Genomic DNA, 9074 nt, shown 5'->3' on the forward strand with positions numbered 1-9074 from the left:
CACATGGGTGCGGCCAATCGTATGGGTGTAGTGGCGCGTTCACAAAAAAAGGGATCAAACGCTCAACCTATGTATTTCTCATGTAAATAGATAATTTAGTGCCATTGGTTATTTACTTTAAACATAATGCATTGACGTGTTAGTGTAGAGGCGCACAAAAAGAAATGGATATTGTAGTCAGCTACTTAAAAGTGTTACCTCATATGATTACATATCCCCCATTTCATAAATTGCGTACCTGTTGAATTCATATATGAATATTACATATATTACTTCAAAATAGAAACTTAAATCATCCAAGACTAATGAATTTGAATGCAAGAGTAACAATGGTGCATGTACATGATAGCTACATTGGTTGTTTGAAGAAACATCACCGTAAATTTGACATGCACAACTGAAAAGGTTTATTTTAATAGAAAAAAATGTGATATGTGAGTGTCCAATCTTTATAGCGTTGAATAGATATTGTACATTTGGACACGATACGAAGTAGATATTGACTTATGTTCAAGCGATGCACGTCCACGATCGCTAGATAGTGATACGTGAATGAATTGTGCAATCTCTCTCACACACATACATATCTCATTTCCCTGTGGGCATCGGAATCACACACGCGCACTTCGTGTATTTCTCTCCCTCCGTCAGGGTTAAATTCATCTTTCTACCCCATCCTACAAGTCTCTCACACAGAAACACACACGCTCTCTATGTCTAACACGCCCCTTTAATTCCGCCCACCCACAACCACTAATGTCTCAAAGTATAATAATGTCTCTCACACATATGCTATCTACCTATCCCTTAATATAGCTAGATATGTGTCACACAAACTCCTTCTCCCTACTAGCAAGATGCCCATGCGTTGCACGGAACATCAAGATGCATTTGTATGAGAAGTTTATCTTGTGGGAGAAAAGGATGAACGAGGGAATGCCTTATTTGCAAATGCGGAGAGGGGTGTGGGTATCTTTTTGCAAAATTGCCATATTTTCCTTCTTGTCCGTCGGATATAAATCGGATGGCCTATATTGCGGGATGGCAGGAACACCATCATCACCAACTCTGTTTTTTATAAGAGTAGAGATATGTGAGTGTCACTGCCCCCCGCACAAACCCACACTTCCCAACACCGAAGGAATAGGGTGACACCTCGATCTTGATACTAATCTATCGACTGGCTTCTCTCTCAAACATACACACACACACACTACCCGACACCGAAGGAGTAGGGTGACACCTCGATCTTGATACTAATCCGTCGACTGGATTCTCTCTCAAACACACACACACACACACTACCCGACACTGAAGGAGTAGGGTGGCACATCGATCTTGATAATAATCTATCTACTCCTCTTTCAAACACACACACACACACACACACACACACACACAGACACACACAAACACACTCGCTAGTTGTGCCTCTGTGCCTACCGCGCACACTCTCGATACGTCTTTCTCTCCCTGCCCCCAACAATGACATCAGAAGGGTGACAACTCGATCTGATCATAATCTATCAATTGGTTTCTCTATCAAACATTGTGTCTTGGTGCCTCGTTCGGTAGCCCCCTCGATATGTAGACTTCTCGCGCGCGCACAGCTGTAGTGACGATGACGCTGAACCCAGTGTGCCTTTTTTACCGGCCTCATGTGATAGTTTTCACTCTATTTTCTGTTAATTAACAAGGCAACCTTTTCTTTGTTACTACTAGTGAACCCGAAATCATTCGGGCAGACATAAAATATATCACTTCAACCCATTTATCACAGCAACTATTTTAAAAGAAATTAGCTAGCTGCCCATGCGTTGCACGGAACATCAAGATGCATTTGTATGAGTAGTTTATCTTGTGAGAGAAAAGGCTGAACGAGGGAAGGCCTTATTTGCGAACATGGAGAGACGTGTGGGTATATTTTTGCAAAATTGCCATAGTTTCTTTCCTATCCGTTAGATATAATTCCGACGGCCTATATTGCAGGATGGCATGCACACCATCATCACCAACTCTGTTTTCTACTCCCTCCGTCCGAAAATACTTGTCATCAAAATGGATAAAAAGAGATGTATCTAAAACTAAAATACGTCTAGATACATTTCCTTTTATCCATTTTGATGACAAGTATTTCCGGACGGAGGGATTATTTGTCTTTTTAGAGATTTCAACAAGTGACTATGACCAGACCTTACCAACATACTCAAAAAAGTAGTCCATAATTTTGATGTTATCCTCTTTTCTTGGCGGTGCAGTGCCATCTGGATACCTCATAAATAAATCAAGGACAAATCTGACACCTTCCTGAAAAGACATACGTAGCAAAATGAGTGAATCTACACTCTAAAATATGTCTACATACACATCCGTATGTGTTAGTCCATTTGAATCTGAAAAAGACAAATATTTAGGAACGAATGGAGTATATATAAGAGTAGACATGGAGATATATATCCGGCATGGTCTACAAAAAAAATGTGCTGGGCTGGTTAGCGCCGGATGCTCGCAACGCGATGACATGAGTTTGAATTATGTCTTTTAACTTTAGATTTTTATATTATATATTACTCTACTTATTTAATATATACTTCTTTCGCTACTATACTGACAGTGGAACCCACATAGTACTTAGAATACAAGATTAAGGATGGACTTGTTTCTTTTTAACTTTCTGTACGAAGTTGTAGCCACCCTGGAAGTCACGTGTACACTGTACATGCAATTAACTTTTTATAGAGGGACAATCATACAGGCAATTAACTCAAATGGATTCGATGTCACTCTATTATTTCCAGCATAAAGAGCATCTCCAACGGCAGCCGACAAATTTCCTCCCGCTTCCTTCCGCGGAGGATGACATCAAACGCCAGCGGCATACATTTTTACAACTCTAACCAACCAGATGAAATTCGTGCAAACACAGACTAATTTCATATAAGCATGAAGGATTTCGTATAAAAAAGCCGGATCTTCATATAAACATGATGGATTTCATTATATTTACATGAACTAAGAGGTGCCAATCCGGCTCTCTTGTATAACTAATACTCCCTCCATCCGGAAATACTTGTCCTAAAAATGGCCGCCCGCGGATCCCATTGTCTTCCTCATGTCCGTCAGACACTTGTGGGGTCGACGAAGGTCCTCGGAAGAGACTAAGTAGCAAAGAAACCACCTGAATCCGCGGTCGTCGCCTCGGCGGTGGCCTTCATGGGTCCCAAGTTGCGGCGGCCTCCCGTGTTCTACTTCTCCTCGATGATGGCGGCGGACACAGAGAAGTTGGCCAACGACTCGTTGCTCTCCATGCACCCGGCTTCTGTCTCTGCCTGCATGGTGCTGCCGCAGGCACGGGAGGCGCGGCCACCACAGACACTGGTGGCGCGGTACGACGCGGCAGCGACTGCGCCCGTACCGGCGTGCTCGCCGCTGTGCTGGCGTGGAGCAACTCGCCACTCCTCACGAGCTGAACTGGAGCGGCGAGTTGCTGAACCACGTGCCTGATTGGGGCGACAACTGGCTCCATCGGGCCAAGCGAGGTTGGTGAAGCATCGAGCGGCCTCGCCTGTATCTGGAGGGCTCGGTGGGCCACCCAGCCGGGTAATATACCGGAGAACGGCTCATCGGAAGCCATCGGAAGAGTGGAGAAAATGGTGAAGGAGGAGATGGGGGAGCGGCGGAGGGGTGCGATTCTTGCCCGCTGTCTGTATGGCCTCGTGTAAATAGAGGGCGGACGGTAGGAGCTTGGCCGGCGTCTGGCCTCGTTTAAACTGAGGGCGGACGGGAGGAGCTCGGTCGGTGTTGCGTTTAATTCTGGCCTGCTCATGAACGGACGTGTGGCCGGAGTAGGATTCTCGGTTTGCATGCGGGTTTAACGGACGGGTTTAATGGAGGCGCCGGGCATGCAGCGGGCGGCGCAGTACTATTTAATTTGACACCAGTAATGAGCCGTCAAATCACAAAGGCCCTCGCCTCTCGTGAAACCGACCGAGCTAGACTGCCCCGCCCTCTAGCCTTTTAAAAAATGTATATACTCCACTTTTAATTTGTACAGTAGTAGTATCGATGGATTGCGCCATGGAGCAAAACTTGAAATTAAAAAAAGGTGGTACATATAGAGAGCGCTCTTGAACTATGTGTCATACATGGCAATAAATAAAGTACTACATGATACTAATATATGATACATGGCGCAGGAGTACTAAGTATTATTAATACAGTTTTGCTAGAACTCATCTAGATGAGATATAATTTGGTCTCATTCATCTTTTATAGCCATTGGATGTGATGCTATAAGATGCGTGTGTGCTGACGTGGGTTGTATTTGTTCTTGTGCAATGAACTGACCACTGCATGTCATGTTTGATAGTCTCAAGTCATTAAAAGCATACAAGCCCCACATCTCTTCTTGGTTGATTCCTCTATTTATGTCAAAAAATAAGAAACAACGTGAGAGTTAATGCACCACGCCTATGTGTTTACTATTTGGTTTTCTTAAGATGACTTAATACTCACCTAGACGGAGGGAGTATTTGATTTGACAGCGGGCGGAGCAGTTCCCGATACGGCTTTAATGCAGACGAGGGAGGGAGTAGTGGTTCCCGATATGTTGAACGACCAATGCATCCTCCTTTAATTAATGCATGAGGGAAGTAATGGGAGGAGGTCTGGGAAAAGAGGCTGCACGATGTGAATGCAACGTAGTTTGCCCTCATTGCCCTCATATAAAGGCGCCCTTCCATTCCAATGCATCTACCACATTGTACGCACCTAAGCATTTGCCTAAGCACCTACACTAAGCGCAAAAGAGCTCACTCCAGACCCATGGAGGCGATGCGCGTGAGCGGCCAGCGGCTGCGCCACATGGTCCACGATGCCGGCCTGCGGCATGGCGCCGAGGATCATCTCCAGACGGTGTTGGAGACCGGCTGGTGGATGGCCACCGTCGACGCCAACTACGACTCTCAGTTGGACCAGATGATCGTTGCCACCAGCAACAAGTTCACCATCCTCAAGAAGCTCGCGGACGACATCGCCGTACTCCTCTAGCCTGCGCGCCCGGGCTCCTCATTGCCTGCCACCCTAATCGGCCTCCATGGCCGGAACCTCTTTAAAGCACTGGTGGCCCTGCGACTGCCCACCTACACCACGAAGAATGTCCACCTGGAGGTCGCGCTCGCCGCGAGGCGCCACGCCCTGCAAGAATTCGTCGACCTACACATCGACGTGTACGAGCAAATCGTGTACATAGGTATCTACAAGGCCAGTGAGGACGCTACGACATTGGCCTTCCTCAACCGGCTGGAAGCCTTGGATGCCTTTGCTGAGAAGCACCTCGACCTCGCCACAAAAGTCGCCGCTCCTTAGCTGCCGATCGGTGTCCCGGTGCACTAAGTTGAGGAGGAGGAGGTCGTACGTTTGTGGATCCATCTTTCTTCTTGCCTTCTGTAACCACCACTGCGATCGCATCATCGTGGCCTTAATTCTTATTGTGCTATTGCATTCTCGTTCCAGTCAATACCGACATGTGCCATCCCTTTGCTTAATTATATGCATCACTATAACTAGTACTCCATTTGTCAATTTATAAGTTGTGCTTACCTTCTCCATCAACTTCGTGCAACGCGCGAGCATCTTGCTAGAAACACTAGAATATGTCTATATAATCCGTATGTGATAGTCCATTTGAAATCTCAAAAAATACAAATATTTAGGTACGGAGGGAGTAATATATTAGGAGTATATAAAAACAATAGTGATTTCTTTCAAGTTTGTGAACAAATACTACTATTCTACTACTTTGGATCCATCGCAACGCACGGGCACATTGCTAGTAAAAGGAAAAGGCCTGCCGCGTTCGTGTCGCACCCCCACACACCCGGGAATCGGGAGTACAACACGGCCCGTCCGGCATGACACATAGCTTAGGGAAGGTGTGTTGCCTAGCGTTTTCACTTTCATATGGGACCGCCGTTGAGCAAACTGACACCCCGCCCGCCGCCGGGTTGGAAAACAGAAACAAGGGGAAGATCTAGCTGTAGCACGGAAGCCAAGAAATTTTGTGTCAGACGGGGCTCGTTGATAGAGTAGGAGCATTCCATACTAGTACTACTCCTACTAGTACCAAGTTTGTACTCCTAATACTATATTACTAGTGCTACCACTATACAACTAGTAGGTACGTGCACGGCACAACATTGTAGGAACAAAAGACGGGAAGATCTTGTTTTGGGTGATTTATCTTTTTTTCAATCAACGTAGTATGAATGATATGATGTGGGGGGCACCCATGAAGCTTATGTGGCTTGGTTGCATGGCTTCGGAAGGTTAGAGAAAAATAAATAGATAATGTGTTTAGAGTGCACTCCACTAAATAGATATACTTTGGATCCATTGCAACGGACCGACACATCTATATCTATACCCCCTATATAGTGTGTGAAAAACTGTGAAAGTTGGTCGTTGGATGAAGCCAATCCGACGGTACAAAGATGGCAAATCCGAGCACTACTGGCCGTTGGATATCATCCACCAGATTCTGCCACATGTATAATCTAGAAGACTCCATGGTTGAGCTTTATTCATGACTAACTTTGCCACAACTAAGCTTAGGAAAAGTTATTAGTTCTTCAAAATGAGAGCCATAAGTTGGCAAGCCTAAGGGAATCTTGCCACATTTTTTGTGTGTATGTCATGTGGGGCCTTAGTGTGGCTTGCCTAAGGTGTGGCTTGAACCAAACACTCACACCTAAGTTAATCAAACTTGCCTAACCTTACATTCCACCAGATTTTGCCACATGTTAGAATCCAGAAAACTCCATATGTAGAAGCATAATGCACAAACCACCAGAACCTCATGCGTGCAATGCACGTGTACCTTACTAGTACTAGTTGGTAGTAGTAAGAAACAAATTCCAGTTTTGGCACGAGCTCGTACTGCGGGAGCACCACAAGGCCTGTCGCAGGAGTTACATTTCCCTCTCGGGGGGATGAGGATCCCCTGACGCGAACAATCCTACCATTCTGTCACTGACATGTGGGACCCATAAGCGTGGGTCCCACCTGTCAGCGAAGGAAAGGCAGGGCAAGGCAGTGATAGCCACGTCAAAGGATCCATGTCCACGTCGGGGGACGTCGTGCCGTGGGTTGGAGCGGCATCGTGGGAATCGTGTGTGGGTGTGGCAGTGGTAGAAACAAGAAACATGATGGTCGCCGTGGTTCAACTTCCATGGACAAGCTGTCATGTCTGCTGACACATGTATATCAAAACTAGAGTGTTTATATTTCAAGCACGTGAACAAGTATTATTCTACTAGTTTGGATCCATTGCAACGCACGGGCCAGCACATTGGTAGTCGTAGTGTCCATCTCTATCTCTAGAGGCTTTCCCTCGTTCATCCTTTTCTCTCACAAGATAAACTACTCATACAAATGCATCTTGCTATTCCGTGGAACGCACGAGGATGTTTCCTTGGGAGTCTCTCCAGCAAGGCGTGGTCGTAGTTGCAAGTTGACGCCCCTTGAGATGCCGACGTTGAGGGGCACTTGGATTTCCTTCGATGAGCAGGTAAAATGAGTTTGATCACGTAGTAAATGCATTCTAAAGACTACTCTCGTGTCCATTTCCTAATTCTCCCCCTACCCACTATTTCACAGGCTAGGCTCGGTGCGAGTGGAGATTGGCTTGCATATGTACGGGAGGGTACCAACATCAATTTGCACAATATTTACAACGGTGACACCGTTCCCATAGAAACCTTGTCCAACATTGGGATCAGCCATGCAACGGGCCACCGCATGAATTGGTACGATGGAACCACGGTGAGATTGAATAAGATAGCACGAACCTTGCACATGGCGGTCAAATGCGGACCATGATCTCTGCGGCTGATTTGTTTCCGTACGAGTAGGAAGACGCTGTGCTCCTTTCTAACCGCATCTTCGCGGTGACAAACCAGGGGACTTATTTTGTATGGGACACATCCTACGATATACTCCCTCTCTCCCAGTTTATTTGTTTTGAATCTTTTCGTTTTATGAGTTTCAAATTCAAATTTAGAGCTCCCATCACATGTTGAGATTACAATGTCCATTAAATCTTTGCATGCATGTATAGTAAAGAAACAAAGCTCGAGTTTGGCACGAGTTCGTGCTGCGGGAGCACCACAAGCCCTGGGGCCGTCGGGATTGAGCTTCAGCGCCTTACTACACCTACCTTTGAGTCAATAACATGTGGACCCGACAGGTGATTGGTCCACATGTAATGCTCCCGAAGGCAGAGGGGCAGTGGGGCCAAGAGGGGTGAGCCGCAGGTCGGGGGACGTGTGGTTTCATGGGTTCGAGCGGCGTCGTGGGAATCACGGGTGGCTGTGGTAGAAACTTGATGCTCGCCGCATTTTAGGTGGCCCACATGTCATGCACACAAAGGCAGAGGGGCGGTGCAGCCAAGAGGGGTGAGGCGCACGTCGGGGGGCGTGGTGGCGGGGGTTGGAGAGGCATCGTGGGAATGACAAGATGAAACATGATGGTCGCCGTAGTTGAACTTCCATGGACAAGCTGTCATGTCTATGGACACATGCACTGCATACCGATCACTGGAAGGAGTAGCAGAGAAAGCTATATATATGCGGATAAATAGTTCCTTATAGTCAAGCGGACCCACGCTACTACTCTGCTCCAAAGACATGCACACCATCGAAATAGTCCATCTATATCAATATACACCGAGAGGGAATAAATTTTTTTACAAGAGAGGAAATAGTTCATCCATCCATAATGCCCTCCTGCTGGTGCAGCGTTTTCTTCTTCTTCGTCTTCTTCTTCTTCTTCTTCTTCTTCTTCTTCTTCTTCTTCTTCTTCTTCTTCTTCTTCTTCTTCTTCTTCTTCTTCTTCTTCTTCTTCTTCTTCTTCTTCTTCTTCTTCTTCTTCTTCTTCTTCTTCTTCTTCTTCTTCTTCTTCTTCTTCTTCTTCTTCTTCTTCTTCTTCTTCTTCTTCTTCTTCTTCTTCTTCTTCTTCTTCTTCTTCTTCTTCTTCTTCTTCTTCTTCTTCTTCTTCTTCTTCTTCTTCTTCTTCTT

Source organism: Triticum dicoccoides, chromosome 5B, assembly GCF_002162155.2.
Source record: "Triticum dicoccoides isolate Atlit2015 ecotype Zavitan chromosome 5B, WEW_v2.0, whole genome shotgun sequence".
Taxonomy (NCBI): domain Eukaryota; kingdom Viridiplantae; phylum Streptophyta; class Magnoliopsida; order Poales; family Poaceae; genus Triticum; species Triticum dicoccoides.